This window comes from Euleptes europaea, chromosome 10 (assembly GCF_029931775.1).
Source record: "Euleptes europaea isolate rEulEur1 chromosome 10, rEulEur1.hap1, whole genome shotgun sequence".
Lineage (NCBI taxonomy): Eukaryota > Metazoa > Chordata > Lepidosauria > Squamata > Sphaerodactylidae > Euleptes > Euleptes europaea.
The window spans coordinates 27,504,029-27,521,410 of NC_079321.1; positions in this window are offsets into that span (position 1 = coordinate 27,504,029).

The window sequence follows — 17,382 nt, forward strand, 5'->3', positions numbered from 1 at the left end:
TGTCTGCTGAATGGCTTTGCTGAACTAGTCCGATGTTGCAAGAGGGGGGGTGTTGGTGCAGGCTACATGCCTGGACATATTCCCTGCAATATGGCTTTCACTGGAGCAGGATACACAGGAACATGGACGCCCTTTGGTTCGCTGGAGGGACTACTTTGGCTGCTGCTCTTTGACTGCCGGTTTCACGGGATGAAGAGGAGTCCTTTCCATTGGCGGCACAGGCTTGCCGCTTGGTCTGGAGAGGCTGCTGCACACATCTGCCAGGGTTGCCATGACCAGTCCAGGAGATTGGCAACCCGTTAGGCTACACCTAGGATACCCATCCTGAGCCCGGCTTTGACTGGGAATGAGGGTGGGCTACAAATTTAACTAATAAATAATAATAATAGGGAGGGGTCATCAAAGTTAGGATAAAGAACTGAAAATGTGATCTTTTGGTGTTAAAATGCACAAGCGAGACAAATGCAGCCTGAATTGAAAATACAGATGTCTTTTTATGGTTCTGATTGGCTCTAGCATAAGGGCTGAGCTATAGAATTATTAAGCCATGCATCAAAGAAGGATTTGAGGATCCAGCTGCCAAAATGTAGGCTATGAATAGATTCTTGTGAGCTCAGTGAGCCCTTACAGCTGGGGGTTTGAGCACTGCAAGCCCCCAAGAAAATTTTGAAATTTGACCAATTACAGGGACATTTTGAGGCCATGTGAAATGGGTATTAGTCTTAAAGCATATTCTAAAGTCATTATTAAGTATTTCAACCCATTGGCTTATGATTCAATCACTAAAAAACTTCATCAATTTTGTAGAGAAATTCACTCATTAAAAAAAAGTTGTTTCGGGGGGCCCTCCAGGATTGGGGGCCCTGAAACTTAAGCTTCATTAGTTTCACAGTATATCCACCTCTGGGCCTGGGTTGAATTTTCTATCAGGCTATAAATCACCAGAAGCCAAGGAAATGCAGACATATTCTTTAAAACTCCACCAATAGTTTCTACTCATAGAGAGTTGGAAACTCCAGCAGCCTGAGCCTGCAACAGCTTCTCGTGTGCCACAGAGAAAAGCAGCAGGGCATTGCCTATTTTGCTGGCCACCTTTAGATTTGGCAGCATGGATTGCACAGCAGCTGCTTCTGGGTTAGTGCTGGAGGTTGTACTAATGCAAATAGATCTGAGAAGAGGGAGAGGGATGGTGCTGATATCACAAAGGTACTGGAGCCGGGATGCACAAACACTCTTTCTGTGATTTTTCTGCTCTGTGGTTCTTATGGATATGTTTTGTTCTTAAAGACAGAAGGTCCCAAGCTGACAAATAGGCTATTACGCTCTCCATCTTTTGACTTTTCAGACTCTACTTCTCTTGTTTAAGCTAGCAAAAAGGAGCAAAAAGGAGATAGAAGTACAAACAGAACACAATATGAATGTCATCTTTATTATTTTAAAAATCATGCAATATTAACTCATGCCTGTAGGAAAGAGCATGACATTTTTTTTTGAAATAAATAGGTTTCCCTTATTTGTTGATGTAACAAGATTCAAAACAGTGGCAATTAATTTAATTATATATTGCCACCCATGTGTTCTGCCTCTTACAGGCAGTAAGAAACATGGGTTGAAGAAAAGATAACCAAGGAAAATATCAGATGAATATAAGAATGATCAATTACTGAGTATTAATTTAGCTATCAAGAGAACAAACAGATGAATTATGGAAAAGGAGAGCTTTGAAAAGCAATTTTAATGAAAAGAGAAGCGGAACCAAGTGTTCTAGCAACTTCTGAGTAAACATACTCTGCTGTGCTTCTGGACATGAAAAATGGAATATTAAATACTGTGAATTGTTGTCCTGCACCCTGGAATTCCCAAGAAAGTTTACTATAAATGGGTCTGTATTTTTCCCATGCTCAGAGGTTACTAAGTGCTTTTTTCTGGCTACCAGAGGACTTGAAGGAAAAACAAAGCAGCAATGATTTTCATCTCCCAGCAGAGGAGCTATCCAACTCTTCAGATATCAGATAATTTAGCCTAAGAAGTACAGGTCCACACTTACCTGTGGGCCCCCATTTGTTGGCCTACACTAGGGGCACTTTGGGATGGCGCTGGATGAGGCAGGGCCTTGTGGAGGCAGCAGGGGCTTAGCTGAGGCATTTGGCCCGTCACCGTGAAATGACAGTCGGCGGGGAAGCCCGCTGTGGCTGTGGTGTCTTCCTGGGTAGGAACTATCCCGCCCGGTTGCTTGCTTCCCTGGGGGCCAGCTACCTGGATTCAAATGGGCCAATCAGGCCCAGGCTTGTCAAGGACAGGACCTGGCTGGCGGGACACAGGCCTGAGTTTTTATTCAGGTCTGCCAACAGGGAATAAAAAGGAGCCCTTGCCTGCTCTCGGCTCACTTACCTTTGGGTTGTGAAAGCAGCGGCGGGCAAGGAGCTCCTTTGGAGAGAACTGGCCTTTTTTCAGCTACATTTTCAGCAGCGTCTTGGTAACATTGTGATAGTTTTTTGGAGGGCTTGGATTAGAGCGGCAGCAAAAGTAACAACAGCTGGGCACTTTTGTGGGCCAAGAGCAGGGCCTTTCAGCAGGGTGCCTGTTTGGGATTATAGGCTTGGGCTGAACGGTCCCCTATCTCTTTCAGAGCTGATCACTCAAGGTGACTCATGCAGGCTCACCTATGTGGCATAGCCTTGTTTTTCTTCAGTGTAAGGGGTGAATTGGGCATTAGCACAACAACAACCCCCCCACACACACACACACAAGGCCAGCTGAATCAATTAAGGGTCCTTTTGCAGATAGTGTGGGGGCACCCTCTTTTTTCTTTTTAAAAAATCCAAAGAAGGCAAAAAAGAGCCCATAGCTGCTGAATGGTCTGAGGGAGCTGATTTTTTCAACATGCCACCCCAAAAGAAGACAGCACCACCCAAGCACTCCCACGGTGGAAGGAGTCACCCACACACACACCAGGGGGCAGGAAAGCCATTGCATCCACTTATGGGGATGATGAGAACCCACCTAAATTCCATCTACCCTGTAAAATAAAGGAGCCGATTTTGAATGGCTACTACATAGACATCTTCTCTCTTATAAAGCTGGAGGCAGATGAGGACAAGAGTGCTAGATCTTCAAAGAGGGAACAGCGGAGGGATAAAGTGGATTCTGGGGAGTGCACATTCAGTAACTGGATGATGGACTATAGTGTTTCTATGGGGGTAGTGCTGTCTGCATACTTGGAGCATGGCTGGCACTTGGTTAACCACATGTCCTACATCCTCTAAGCATGCTCTCTGGCTGGAGATGTGGCATCCATCGTATATGATGAGGTGTTCAGAAAACGTGCATCCCATTGTGAGAAGTCTAGATAGCATTTGATCAACAATCACATCTAGAATCTATTGGTGAACCCGCACATCAAAGTGAACACAGATGCGGGCAAATTGGGCAAGTAGGGGTACTGTAGGGACGTGTCCTGGAGAGTTTGATGGGAATTCATTCAGGGGTGGTGTACCAGAACAAAGCACAAGTTTGAGCACATATGTGAAATCTGCTTGGGCCACCATTCAAGGTCATCTTGCACTAGACATCCCAGCAGCCAGCAGCACTTTCATGGTGGCTGGCCCTCCACACATAAGGAAGGAGGGTCTAGGGGAACGGCTGTTAGTAGTAAATGACTTCCCTTCATTGGGAAGGCTGGCTAGAACCTGTATTAAGTGTGATACGCTACTGCCACTGATTGAGCGCTACCCGCTTAAGGCTGCTGCTAGATTCATTTGGGAGGGTTTTATGGGAGGTTTTCATATCTCTCTGAACTCTCTCAGCCCCCTTACCTCACAAGTTTCCTGTTGTAGGAAGAGGAAGGGAAGATGATTGTAAACCAGTTTGAGTCTCTTTAAAGGTAGAGAAAATCGAGGTATAAAAACCAGCCCTTCTTCTTCTTCTATATGACTAGCTGATAACTGGCAAGCAAGAAGGACAAGTCTCTGGGGGAGTGGTGAAACTAGGGGTTCCCGTGTGGGTGTGTGAGAATGTGCATGCATACACATGAAATACAGCTGATTGCCCTGTAATCTGATTGCCTTGTAATCTGATAAACAGGCACAAGTTGCTGCAAACCAGCCAAACTGCTCAGCGAAAAATCACCTCCTTGTTCATAACTAGCAAGGAGACATAAGCCTAACCAGCAAGTGTTTGAGCATCCCTCTATAGCACTGTCCCCATTAGCCATACAATATGGATTGTTCACATGGGTCAGTGACAACCATTAGGGAGAGAAAGGGCTATGAGGTGTTAATACTGTACTTTTAATGGTGGGGGGAGAAGCTGAATAATTTCTAGGAAGTGGACATAATTCTATTTAATAGGTGTGGAAAATGTTCTGTTTTTAAATCAGTAACATGCAAACATGATTATAAGAGTGGCCATGCAGTAATGATCTCGAAAGCCTTGTGTTTTTTCAGACTTCTTTGCTGCAAAACGAATCCTTAGAACTCTTCTGATCTATGACTAGAGATTAGGGCTTATTCAGATTGGGTCCATTGTTAGTCACAGTTACAAACGGTTAAAGCCAAAGCTTGCTCTGATAAAATTTGTGTTCATTTCATAATATAATTAAAATTATTTCCAGAAGACGAATCTGCCGAGATTACAAAAATGAAGGATTAGTAAAGTAAAATAAATCAGGGTAAAATGGAGATAGAAGAGAATTAATGTGAGGGATGAAGCACCTAGTTATAATGAAAAGTCACACATCAAATCTTTTCCCTTATTAGTAGGAACATCAGCCAAGCAATGCTGAGATGCACCACCATTATCAAAATAAATGTCTCTGTTTAAATAGTGTTATTTAACCCAGTCAAATCATTGTCTTAAAATTGGTAATCTATATAGAGCAACTTTAATTAAAGTGTTTTAGTTTTAAAAAATGCTGAGAGCTATCTATTTTGACGATAATATTTTGTCGGGATAAGAAGAAACAAAGATGTAGAATTCTGATATTGTGAACAAAGGTCTGATGATTTTTGCCCTGCAATTCTGCATTGTGCAGAGTAAGAAAACCGGTATGTCAATGCATTTATAAAGCCATACTTTCAACCGTCAGCCCTTAATTGGATTGGTGCAAACTAGCACTCACTGTGAGTTATGCTATGTGGCCGCTTAGTCCACAGAGGAAATGAGAGTCAATTATTGCTTTGGAACACCAGCCTGGTTGGCTTGAGATGGAGAGTAGTACTTTTGAGTTCAGACGTGAGTTCAGTCATTTGTGTGGGAGCTGCATTTATGACTATCATGTATTTGGGAACTTGTTGCCCCCTCCCCCACAAATAATTGAACTATTTTGGGCTCGAAGACAAGAAACAATTGCACTATAGAGGCTGTGCAATCCCCTGATTTACATATGATTTTTTCCCCTTCTGATTTATTCAACAGGGATAAAACAATTCTCCACCAGCCTTCCTGTAGCTGCTCCTTTCTGTTGACAGTCAAAGGCTGTCAGTCAGAGCAACTTTTCTACGGTCAAGTCTAGAGACTTGTACATGGCAGTTTGTATCATTTCTTTCATTTTTGTTAATTCCAGAAAGGCCGGTTTCATTATTGTTTTTTTTTTAGTTATTGTTTCATTATTTATTTCGTTATTTTCATAATTCGACTTTGTTATTATTTCCCATTGGTTTAAATGGAAGACTCCCCTTTCCTATTTCTTGGGTCTGTACCATCATGGTTTTCCATCCAAACTGGACAAAACTCAGCAGGACAGTAGTATTCTTATAGGACATCCACACTTCAAAATTTCAGGCTCATAGAATAAAGGATTCCTTTTTTTTTTTTTTTTTTTTTGAGGCAATGAAATACACCCATCTTCAACATTAGAGTCCGTAGGAGAACTGATAGGAAAGGCAGACAGCAGCCACTGAGCTTGAAGAACAGTAGCATGAAGAAGAGGCAGACTGAGAAGGCATTTGGTGGCACAAGAAGGGCAAGGCATCTGGGCAGACAGCAGAAGGACCTTGAGGTATATTTGCTTGGATGGGGGGTAAGGTTTGGAGAGCAGCAGGTAGGCAAGGGAGTGCAGACTGCAAGGGAAATTTAGGCACAGCAAGCATTGGAAGGAGAAAGGAAGGCAAAGTCCCACCCTATATCCTTCAGGATTGGAATATCTCACACATATGTAATCCTAGGTTGCTGTCAACTGAGAAAGCTCAAAGCCTTACTCCCTCCCTCCCCCCTAAAGAACACTGCGCTCTCTCTATGTCTTTATTAGGGGAAACATGGGCCAGAAATTGTAACAATGAAAGAAATCAGAACAAAATGAAAGAAAACCTTGTTTTTTCCCCCCATTATAGGGTGTTTAGATGGGGAATTCTTTTCGTTTCACATATTAATTACAATAATTACAAACACCCCATTTCATAATTATTGTAATTAATAATGAAAAAATGTACAAGCCTAGTCAGGATGTGGCAGACTTATCTGTTTAATAGTTTCTTATCCCACAGAACTATGGGAACTGTAGTTTTACAAAGCAACTGAAAATGTCAGCAATCCATCCATAGCAGATTAAGCCCTGCTACAAGAGGGAACAGAGAGAAACCACTGGTGAGATTACCAAAACTGCCACAGAGGTTCATACAGACAGTGGTGGTCCTTCAGGTATGCAGGTATCTGATAATGAAGATCGTTAAAAGAAAACACATGAACACATGAAGCTGCCTTATACTGAATCAGACTCTTGGTCCATCAAAGTCAGTACTGTCTACTCAGACTGACAGTGACTCTCCATGGTCTCAGGCAGGGGTCTTTCACATCACCTACTTTCCTAGTCCCTTTAGTTGGAGATGCCAGGGATTGAACGTGGAACCTTCTGCATGCCAAGCAGATGCTCTACCACTGAGCCACAGCCCCTCCCCAAACACCATCACCATGAATTGAACCAAGTAATATATTAGCAGCCAATGTAACAATCATTCAATCAGGGTAATGTGAACTCCATGAGCTATTCCCACTAACACAAAAACTGGACCATTTTGTACTCTTTGTCATTTCTGAGCTGTCTTCAAAGGAAGCCCCATGTAACATGTGTTACTGTAGTCAAGCCTAAAGTTGACAATAGTATGGTTCAGCTTAGCCACGTTCAAGAGAAGAGCCAATTGATGGGGCAGGTGCAGCTGAAAAATGAATTCATTCCAAGAAAGACATGAAATACCAAATGTATGGGTTAAAGTAACCTTTATTAATGACTGGATTCAAACCCAAGTAAGAAATCTGTGTATTTATGTGTCAGAAAACCCAGCATGTTTTTTTCTGCCACCACAGTCAGTCATGTTGGCAACTTGAATTGTGGCTATTAAATTGGTGGTCTGCCCTCAGCCTATTTCTTCCTAAAGGGAATGTTCCCATTCTATCCACAGTACGTTTCTATCCACCCATTATATTTTTGCTGCCATGTAGTCACGGGTTTTCTGCCAATCAAACACCGGGAATACAACCCATGCATACTTAGCTTGTAAATCCAAAGCAAGTTAATTTCATTTAATTATGAAAATATGCAAAGCGTATCATCAAAATGACAACTGCAAACATAAAAGTTTTTATTCAACAGACATTTCATTCCTGTTATTTGTTTTTCTATGGAAAAATGTCAACCACAATATTTTTAACATGGGTATTTTGGCACAACATTTGCACATCTACTCCATTTACTTTTTGAAGGCTGAAGACATCCCCGTCATTCAGTAGCTAATGTTATGTTATTCCACTAAATTGATGGTTTATGGCTATTTAACTCAAGCATTCTCATAGAATTCAAGCATCCAGAAAAGAAGGATCCTACTTACCTGGCTTTCTTGTTGTTTGCAAGAACATGAACATAAGAATTTAGACAGTATAGTTATTTAAGCTCTTGTCTCGGAAAGTGCTTTGTCAAGAACCGATGATAACTTGACTGTATTGGCTTTGCCCCACAGTTCTTGTTTCAGAAATGAGATTTTCTTTGCATGGCAGAAACAAAATACGTGGCTATACAAATTAATCACAGGTACCTGCTTGTATTGCCTATATGTGACCCTGTTTGGGAGCCAATGAATCAACAGAGGAGCCACTCATTTTGTTTTATATTTTGTACATTGCCCACTGTGAATGTATCACTTTTTTTTGCTGTCAAGGCACAGCTGACTTAAGGTTTTCAAGGAAAGAGCCATTCAGAGGTGGTTTGCCATTGCCTGCCCCTCCAAGTACTAACCAGAGCTGAACCTGCTTAGCTTCCCAGATCAGATGAGAATGGGCTAGCCTCGGCCATCCAGGTCAAGGCATATATCCCCTAAAGGAGCCTAAATCATGGTTTGGTGTATGATCCACAGCCAGTCAAACCATCAGGCAAAGTGAGGAAACCCACATTGTGCAACAGCTTTTGGAGGCCACTAATACAACAGTAATTTTGGAATTATTTTCCCTAGAATTTTCCCCTAGTATATATCACAGTCACACAGGTAAGTTTAGAAGATTTTAGCTGCCAGATTCGAGGATGGCCTAGTTATATAGAATAAAAAATGTTATATAGACAGAAACATCTGGGCCGCGGTAATATTTCCTGATCCTTTCACCTGCTTATAGTTTGCTATATACCAATAAGGTATTTCTCATGTTCACAGATATACTGGAATACTAACCTCCCTGCCTACATAAATAACAGAATCCTGTATTTCAAAGAAGGTAAGATCCTACTTTGAGGCTTACTTCCTTGCTCCCACCCCACCTTTTTTTAAAGGAAGGCACTAGACAACTGGATAGACTGAGCAGCTTGAAGCTGTCCAGCCAATCAGGTGAGCCAGCATGGTGTAGTGATGAAGAGCGGTGGTTTGGAGTAGTGGACTCTAATCTGGAGAACCGGGTTGATTCCTCACTCTTCCACATGAGCAGCTGAGGCTAATCTGATGAATCTGGGTTCGTTTCCTCACTCCTACCTTGGGCTAGTCACAGCTGTCTCAGCCCCACCTACCTCACAGGGTGTCTGTTGTGGGGAGGGGAATGGAAGGTGATTGTAAGCCGGTTTGATTCTGCCTTAAGAGGTAGACAAAGTCGGCATATAAAAACCAACTCTTCTTCCTCCTCTTCTTCAATGGCCCAATAGCCTCTATTTAAAGCCTCTGAGACTGTTGGTAACAGCCCTTTCCATTGGTAGAACTGCCCAGCCCTCCCTCCCTTTATTTTGCAGTATGGGATTAGCTGGTCACTTAGGGGATGAGCAGAAATGTTGAGGGTCTGCATCAAATTAACCTAGAGAGAAACAGAGGTTCCCTGTTATTGCCTGCTTCATATTGTAAAGGGGGTGTAGAAATGTTCAGCAGACAGGCCTGGTCAGAGTCGACTGCTAAGTCCCTAACTAAGGCAGGATTGGGATAGGCTGACTGTTAATTAGATAGGGAGAGTGACCAAGCCAGACATTTTGGGCTGATTGGTCCAAGAGCTGTGAAGGAAGCTCTCTTGGTCCTGGATGTCAGTACCTGAACCCTCAAGCTGACTGGCACAGGGGAATAGTCATGATGGGCAATGTCTGTTGGCACAGTCTAGTATGCAGGCAAGGGTAAGTGAAGAGCAGCTACTGAATTGCTCTAAACTTGGAACCAGGGTGGAACTGTCCAAATGCTGGTGAACCCATGCTGTAGCTTGTTAGGGAAACATTAGTAAATGAATTTACCAGGCACAGTTCAGCTACTATATTAATACATCTCAGTTCATCCTATATTGGTGTATGTCTCTTCCTTTCTGGGGTGGAGAATTGCTCATTACATAATTAGTCCTCATGCCTAACAGCTGAAATTCCAGTTTTTGAGTTAAACAATTAAAGGCAAGCCTACTTTGCCTTCAGTTCCAAGAATCATAGGACTATTCCTACAAATACTGATGTCCATATTGCTATAAAGTGTGTGTGTTAAGTGCCGTCAAGTTGCTTCCGACTCATAGCGACCCTATGAATGAAAGTCCTCCAAAATGTCCTATCTTTGACAGCCCCAGTATAATTCAGTATAACAGCTCCTTTCCAACACTTTCAGAATAAGCAGCAAATCATCGTTAATGCCTTTGATATTTACTGTTTTAATACTAAGCAAGATAAATTTGTTTGATTTTAGCAACACACTTTCTGAATACGTTCATTTATTATTCAGCATCCTGAAGATCTGGATAACATCACATGAGACTGTTTGAGACACTGCCACCTAGTGGAACATCTTAAATTGTATTATTGACATTCTTTCACTACTATAATCTGTATTTGCCCTTCAGAAAAGATTTATTCCGTACCAAGTTCAGCATAGAAGCTTACCCAGGCAGGTGTTTCTTCTCGATCTTCTTAGGACTCATTTACATCTGGGCTTTGAGTCACTCCAGATGAAAAGCTAAGTAAGTGAAGACCTCCTAGAAAGAAAGCTAATTAGTTTCTTAACATGCAGATCTATTCATCATTCAGTTTATCTTATTCACTTCAATGGTTCCTGCAAAACAAATATATATTTTTTTAAAAAACCCAACAGTTTTATCAGACATGATACATATGAATTCAATCTTGCTTTCCTGCTTTTATCTTTTGAAAATACTGATTATCATTATTTAATACGGTATGAAGAGGAAAATCACATAACAGCATAACTGTCCTGAAGTTTGGGGAGAACTGTTTGCAAGTTAAGAATCATTAAGGTGAACACACATGACAGTTAGTAGTCTCACCATCTCATGCTAAATGCCATCTGTTATCAGAATCAGAAGTAATAGGAGACGTTTTCCCACACTCTAATCCCAAATCATTGTCTTCTTTCCCTCGTCATGGTTAATACAACAAAACATATGATGTGATTTTTCCGTGCTCTGATTTTTCCATTCTAGCAAAGTAATATAAAGGCAGGGAAAGATGGAGTACAGTAGTTTCCTGTGTTTTATGCTGTAGAGAGCCAGCATGGTATAGTGCTCAGTGTTTCAGACTAGGATCTGGCAGACCCAGGTTCAAATCCCCACTTGGCCACGGAAGTTCATTAGGTGACCCTTGGCCTCTCACTCTCCTTTAGCCTCACCTAACCAGGTGGTTGTTGTAAGGATTAATCGGGGGAAGGGACAATGTTGTAAGCTTTTTCAGATCCCCATTGAAAGAGGGGAAAAAAGAATAAGATGAATGAATGGCTATATCTAAAAATTAAATTTTGGGGAAGAAAAATTCACTCACCATAACAATACTAATAAATATCTAAATAAATAAATAACCCTGTCCTTCCAGATGTTATCCCAGAAGATGAGTCTTGGGGCTCCTGTTATGGATGGCAGCCACCTGCTTCCTGTATTTAGCTCCACTCTGCTTGCCATGTTTGACAAAAAGGCTGTGTAGAGAAACAGTTAACAATGGCTATCTCACAACTATGGAAATGCTGTATGAAACTCACCATATCTCAAAGATCCCCGTCTTTCTTACTGCTGTTTTATTTAGATGTTTAGTTGGTCATTTCCTCGGGTGTTATATTTCACTGGAATTTAGATAGGATATTTTAGAGTTTTCTCCAGCTTGAGTTTTACCTTTCTTGAGTCTGAGGTCAGTTTGGCTACAGACTCAAAATTAATCAATCAACTGGAGAAGTCTTAAGCCCTAAGACAGAGCTACTTTGTGATAGGGCTGATAACAAGGGATTTGTGTCTGTGATAATCTAACTTCTGTTTAGTATATTTATATCCTAACTTTCCTCCAAGAAACTTGGGGCAGTGGACAATTGAACATGGAGATAAAATTTTCCCAGAACTGTGGATCACTCAGAGAACATTTTCCAAGCATAAGGAAACAATTGGAAAATCTTTGCAGGGCTCTGGGGTGGGGGACTTTTTTTGAAGTAGAGGCACCAAAATTGCAATGTAGCTGCTGGTGACTCTCCTGACAAGAACCTCCAAGTTTGGTGAAGATTGGGCCAGGGGGTCCAATTTTATGGGGGCCCATTTTTCTCCATTGGAAACCATAGAGAATGGATGGGGGCACCCTCTTTGGGAGCCCATAAAATTGGACCCCCTGACCCAATCATTACCAAACTTGGGGCTTCTTCCAATGAGAGTCACCTACAGCTACTCTGTAAAGTTGGTGGCTCTGCTTTAAAAACTGCCCCCAAGAACCTCACAAAGATTTCCCAACGTGTTTTGGATATTTGAAAAAAGCCAGAAAAACCCATATTGGTATGAGGATTCGCCTTTTTCGGATTTAAAAAAAAAATCAGCTCTATTAAACCTGAATCCTTAAAATACTGGGGAAAAAGGGTGCACATACCTAGTCAGTACACCATTGCTCACTTTTGCACTGACATACAATGTTTCCAAATGTCATTCTAATTATACAGGCATTGTTAAACATCCTCAGGGAAACATGAAAGAAACATCATGCAAAACTCTTCCAATGAGGTCAGAATAATACAGTCCCATAATCTTTTAGAACTACCAGGCTCCCTTCTCTCAGTTCATAGAGTTAAAAAGCCTCCTTTGAGTCGCTGTATCAGTTAGCAGTGTGTATGTTCCTTGGCAATTTTGTTTAGATTGTGTCTGATTCCTAGCTCTTGTTCCAAAGGAAACGGAGAGGGAGTTGGAGTATAGCAAATTTATTATGACACTAAAAATATGGAGATGTTTTCCTTCAGTGTCTAGGATAAGAAAGGAACAGACTTGTTCTAGCAAAAAATGAACACAGGACACAGTTCAATATGTAATTTACAACCCTCAATAATTTTTGCTTCCCGAAAGCAAGAGAAAAATGTTCCAACTGGGTGGGGGAGGCCCACATTATTTTGCCTCAGGTTATTTTTGCTTAGTGGTATACCAAGGTTCAAGTGGCTAACATTTTACTTTCAATAAACTGAAGTTTCGTACATGTAAAAAAAAAAAAAGGTAAAGGTCACCTGTGCAAGCACCGGGTCATTCCTGACCCATGGGGTGATGTCACATCCCGACGTTTACTAGGCAGATGGGGTGGTTTGCCAGTGCCTTCCCCAGTCATCTTCTCTTTACCCCAGCAAGCTGGGTACTCATTTTACCGACCTCGGAAGGATGGAAGGCTGAGTCAACCTTGAGTCGACTACCTGAAACCAACTTCCGTTGGGATCGAACTCAGGTCGTGGGCAGAGCTTGGACTGCAGTACTGCAGCTTACCACTCTGTGCCACAGAGCTCTTTGTACATGTAGCCATCATTTTAACATCTATATATCCCATATTTCAGCCATAACTCAAGACAGCTCAGAAAAATTAAGACCAGGTTGTATACAGACACAAACAGGAGTGTTTTTAAGTTACAGAATGACCTCCCCAACACTTCTGAAAGGCTTGCAAGTATGAGAGTCATGCTTCACAAAAAAAACTCAGAAGCTGGAGGAATAATATGTATGAGGAGCATTTCTAGTAGTCTGAGAGGATTGATAGAAGAATTCTGTGCTACTCCTCTTGACTGGCAGAAACAAGAAAAAAGTCTCTCCTTCTAAAAAAGCAATGCATGAAAATTTGCTTTTCCTATTTAATGTGCCAACCTAGCTCAGATATGCAATGTAGTGACATGATCCTCTTACACACAGAAGAAGATCCTCATAGGGTTTATAAGAGCCTTTCTGCTCCCTTTCTTTGCCTGGAAAGCCTTTGGTAGAAAGCAGGTAGTGTTGGATACCAAACAATGTGAATCCATCCAGTCTAGTACCTGGTAAGCCTATATAGACCTTCCATCTGTCAATCCAATCATTTCATTCTTCTACAGGGCCATGCACATAGGCTATTTGTATAATTTCATCACAAGAGTTCTTTGAAAAATGTCCACTACGAATCCCATTGCACAATTCACCCATATGGCTCCCCAAAACAAATCTGACATTTGCACTGGAAGGGCCCCTTATCAAGGCAGGCCAACCGCGGAGTGGTAACGTAACCAAGCTCACCTGGGTTCGACACCAGAAAACTCACACAGAAAAAAGCTAAAAATATTAGAGAAAATTATAAAAAGATATTAAAACAAGGTATACACTTCAGTGATGACAGGATGCATAGAAAAATAACAAAGCTAACTTGCTGACTACTTACTGAAATCCTAACCCACAGTAATTGGTTATTGAGGCATAAAGTTTCCAGAGCTTATTACACGTGTCTTCCTGGCAGTGAGGAGGGGGAAGAGGAAAAAGGGATGAGAGACTATTCTTCTCACTAACTACTCTTATGGATAAAGCTGGCCCTAACCCGCTGACCTCCCTCAACCAATCATAGGGCTGTCAAAGCTTCCAGGGAATGAGCAAACTTCCCCCCTCCCAAATGAAATTCTCAGATGAAGTGCATGTTCAAATTAAACCTGCCTTGGAACATGTCCTTGAGAGAGACTGCTATGGGAGAGTACACGCCGTACCTGCAAGAGGCAGAAACTAGTTCAGGCTGGAAAATTCCTTCAAGACGGATACTCTATGACACACACACACACACACACACTGGTTCAGCAGAATTTGGAGCAGTGTCTCCAGGAAGACCTGAAGAACAACTACACAAGATGTCCTCAGCTATAATGGATTGTGCAAAGCTATAAAAGGGTGTGGCAATCTGCAGCTCTTGCATGTGATTTCAGAGCCCAAGGGAGACTTCGAAGTCACGGAATATCATCTGATAAACTGTTCCATTCTTCAGAACTGGCCAGGGTGCAGGATGGGTGGCAGCAGCATAGAGATGCCTAGTGGGCACATTACCCCTGCCTGGTATACAAGCACCCACCCTCCCCATGCTTGTGCACAGCAAGAATTTTGCATGACATTTTATGATTTTAACATAATGAAGGACGGTTGTATTCTCAATGCCTGATAATAGTTAAAACACTACAGAAGAGGGAGGGGCTGTGGCTCAGTGGTAGAGCATCTGCTTGGCTTACAGAAGGTCCCAGGTTCAATCCCCGGCAGCTCCAGTTAAAGGGACTAGGCAAGTAGGTGTTGTGAAAGACCCCTGCCTGAGACCATGGAGAGCTGCTGCAGGTCTGAGTAGACAATACTGACTTTGTTGGACCAAGGGTCTGAATTAGTATATGGCAGCTTCATGTAAAGTCATATATAAGAGACCTCAGCTTTCTTGTACTAATTTCAACTGTTCAGAGTAGCAATTGCCCTTAAGCGAAGTACCATTTTGGCTGATTAATTTTTGCTTGAGGTTTTCCCCCTCTCCTACATAAAGGACTGTTTAAAGACCTGAACAGGAGACTATTACAGATGAGGCTGGTCCACCAAGGTATTGTAAACTTGATATCACCACAGTAGGGCGATGCTAGTTAAGCAACTAAATATTTCAAAACCGTGTCTGTTGTCCAATACAAGAGCATTTGCAGTTTATACAAGCTACCCCAGATTGGAACTCTGACAGGCCGACCCTTCATTTTAATTATGAAACGTCTCCTTGTTAGGCAGAAGATGCAAGTGCTCTGACAAACGGAGCCTCCCGAAAGAGCAATGTACTCTGGAATTTTTCATGTTATATAGCCGTTCAATTTCTTTAGCCGAGCACTGTTATATTTTACATTTGTAAATGTAACGGTGCATTATCTTCGTTCCAAAAGGAGCAGGGAAATGCCAAGCTGGAAAGAGAAAAGAGATGTGAATCATCATTGGAGGATCTTTGGCTAACCTTTGGGCAGCGCAGCTTCTAGCGCCACGCGGTAAGTCGTTTTCACCGAGCTGCCTCGGTGAGCACAGGCGATCAGCAAGCTGGCCTATGCAGTCCTTTAGAATTAAAAGTTAATTTAAGGAATCGGACATTGGCGAGCCAGGGTTTGTAACTAGGATGGTCACATTGGCTGGTTCGCAGAGGTTCCAGCAAACGTTAATTAAATATCTAGTACCACTGCCGAGCTGAGAGTTTATGGTCTCCCTCGGCAGCAGTGATGTAGCGTGAAAAAAACCCATTCCAAGATTGTAACTGCAAACAAAATGTGATGCTTTGCAAAATTTAAAGAGACATATTTCAATTCCAAGGCAGCTGCTCCAAGGCATCTCTCTCCCAGCAGCCGTGAATCAATCCATGGGTCTCCTTTAGACCCACCTCCCTCCATCCCAGAATGAGCATGCACTTCTGTTTAATTAAAATCTTTTCTGAAAAACCTTTCAGATGTGATGTAACAACCCACAGCAGTTTTTTTTCTTTCTGAACAGCAAGATAGGCTCCATTTCTTTCTCTCCCAAACCCCTATTTTTTTTTCAGCTAATGGATAGAAATGTAGGAAAGGAAGAAATGAACAGGCAAACTGCTTCTCCTTCAAGCTGTGCTGCCTCTTGAAGACATTTAGTGTGACTACCAAATGCCAAGTAGCAAAAGATTGCTATATTTGAAAGTTGTGCAGGTGAGGCTTAGCTCTCCTGCCCGACAAGCTGCATCTGCAAGGACTTGTGCAGAGCCATTCAAGGCACCGCTCAGCTTCAAGTTACAACTCTGGTGTTTTGGGAAACTCTCAGTAAAGAGTTGGGGGCCAGCATTGCAGCCCTAATTGCTAGGGTTGTCAACCTGCAGGTACTAGCTGGAGATCTCCTGCTATTACAACTGATCTCCAGCCAATAGAGATCAGTTCACCTGGAGAAAATGGCCGCTTTGGCCCAAGTTCAATCTTTTGTATCTCCAGTTAAAAAGATCAGATGATGTGAAAGACCTCAACTTGAGATCCTGAAGAGCTTCTGCCAGTCTAGGTAGACAGCACTGACCTTAAGGGACTTTATGGTGTGATTCAATATAAGACAGCATCATGTGTTCATGTGAGCTGCCCTACCCCTTCCCAGCATGGACTCCCCATGGCATGTCGACAATCCATGCAAAAGAATTTTCAGTAGATCATCACAGCATACTCAGAAACCAATCCTAAGCAGGTCTGCACAGAATCCTACTCAGGTTTATTCAGTGGGGCTTACTCCCAGGAAAGTTTTCTGAAGATTGTACCACCAATTTCTTTATTTACTTCATTCATACCCCACGTTTCTCCATGCAAAACATCTTACATTGTTCTCCTCTCCTCCATTTTATCCTCACAACAACTCTGTAAGTTAGGCTGAGAATATGTGACTGGCCCAAGGTCACTCAGTGAGGTTCCATGGTAGAGTGGGAATTCAAACCCGGGTCTCCCAAATCCTAGCCCAACCATCTAACCACTACACCACACTGGCTCTCTTTACCTAGATGGCTTTTATGAACATTTTACTTTGGCCACATTTGCCATCGATAGTGTAAACTTCATAGAGGAAAATAATTATTCACTAAAGGCCAAAGCCCTGTCGATTTATTGAAGTGGCCCTGTTGACTATGTATGAGTCAAGCAGGCAAAATACGTGGACCCCATAATAAAAGGAATTATAACTAAGACTAATGGGATTAAATTAAGGAACGTAAAAATAAAA